This window comes from Dipodomys spectabilis, unplaced genomic scaffold (genome assembly GCF_019054845.1).
Source record: "Dipodomys spectabilis isolate Male_0828 unplaced genomic scaffold, ASM1905484v1 ptg000487l, whole genome shotgun sequence".
Taxonomy (NCBI): domain Eukaryota; kingdom Metazoa; phylum Chordata; class Mammalia; order Rodentia; family Heteromyidae; genus Dipodomys; species Dipodomys spectabilis.
In genome coordinates, this window is record NW_024871164.1 from 2,093,246 (window position 1) to 2,094,876 (window position 1,631).

Consider the following 1,631-nt stretch of genomic DNA (forward strand, 5'->3'; position numbering starts at 1 on the left):
TTTGTTTTTTAGAGCAACTTAGTTTTCCACCTTCATCATTTTTTCAAATGTTTTTCTTGTGATTAAGTGGTTACATAATTTCCCAAATTTCAAAATATTGTGGGATAGTGATGCTTAGTTAAAGTCACAAACACATTCTAACTTTGATGGAGTAAATTGTCTATCATGGTCTACAACATTTATGAGTTCTCTGAGCTTTGCAATAGAGTTATTTCTTCCATATGTATACTTCTTTTGTTTTGAAATATGTACATTTCTTTTGTTTTGCAGAGCATCAGCTGTTCCCTCTTTCCCACTTGTTCCCTCCTTCCCTTCAGTGACAGTGAGTTGCTTATTTCATTTTGGTCAATGTCCATTGCAGCTGATGGATCCAGCTGTTGTATGTTTTTCCCTGATTCCCTCTAGTTCTGTGTCATCTTCCTGGTTTCACTTCAGTGTGCACATTTGATCAGCAGAATGGGGTTATTTAGTAGTGATTCAATCAGATGAGTGGAAGTCCTTGGTTTCTTAAGTGTTGTTAATTTTGTCATATCACCTTACATTTTGGATTTAAAATCCACTTATCACGGAGACCATGTGCTGTTTGTCTCTTTGCTTTTGGCTTACCTCACTCAACATGATTTCTTGTAGGTTGATTGATTTCCCTGCTAATGCAATTATTTTGTCCTTTCTAATGACTGGAAAATATTCCGTTGTGTATAGTTACCACAGTTTTTGGATCCATTCATCTCTGGTGGGACATATGGGTTGTTTTCATATCCTGGCTACTGTGAACAGTGCTGTGATAAACATGGAGGTGCATGTGTCCTTGAATATTGGTACCTGTTGTTCAGGATAGATGCCTAGAAGTGGTATGAGTAGGCCATAAGGAGCGTCAATATTTAGCTTTCTGAGGACTCACCAGACTGCTTTCCAAAGTGGTTGTGTAAGTGTACATTCACACACACACACACACACACACACACACACACACACACACACACACACACACACAGAATGTTTTCTTGATCCATTCTTCTACTGAGGGGCATCGGGGTTGGTTCCATATCTTAGCTATGGCAAATAATGATACAATAAACATTGCTGTGGTGGTTGTTTTTGTATGGACTTGTTTGTGATCATTTGGATGAATGCCCAAAAGTGGGATTGCTGTGTAATAGGGGAGCTCTATGTGGAGTCTTTTGAGGAACCTCCAAACTGCTTTCCAAAATGGATGAACAAGTGTACACTCACACCAAGAATGCAATAGGCTTCCCTTCTGGCCACATCCCTTCCAGCATCTGTTGTTTTAAAAATATGGAACGATTCACTAAGTTGCATGTCATCCTTGTGCAGGGACCATGCTAATCTCTGTATGTTCCAATTTTAGTGTATGTGCAGCCAAATTGAGCACAGAACATTTTTTTATATGTAAAGTGTAATTGATTTTCTTAAACTAGACAATTCAACACAAATAAGTTAAAAAGAATTGTGAAATTTTAGAACCATGTATTTCTTACATAAGCACACATTTAAGAATAAAGTCAAGATTGACATGCCAAAAACAAAATAATTCCAGATATTTGTTGTTCATGAGATGTGTAGGAAGAAGAATTCAATTATTCTACACAAGGCACCTGTCATAATGATCA

The 1,631-nt window shown here is 37.3% G+C and overlaps 1 non-coding gene across 1 annotated transcript; it reads right to left on the reverse strand.

The window, feature by feature from the left end:
* Positions 1-1,290: 1,290 nt before the first annotated feature.
* LOC122098697 lies at positions 1,291-1,393 on the reverse strand. Its single transcript, XR_006145786.1, has one exon. It is a non-coding gene; the product is annotated as a U6 spliceosomal RNA (small nuclear RNA).
* Between the last annotated feature and the right edge of the window lie 238 nt (positions 1,394-1,631).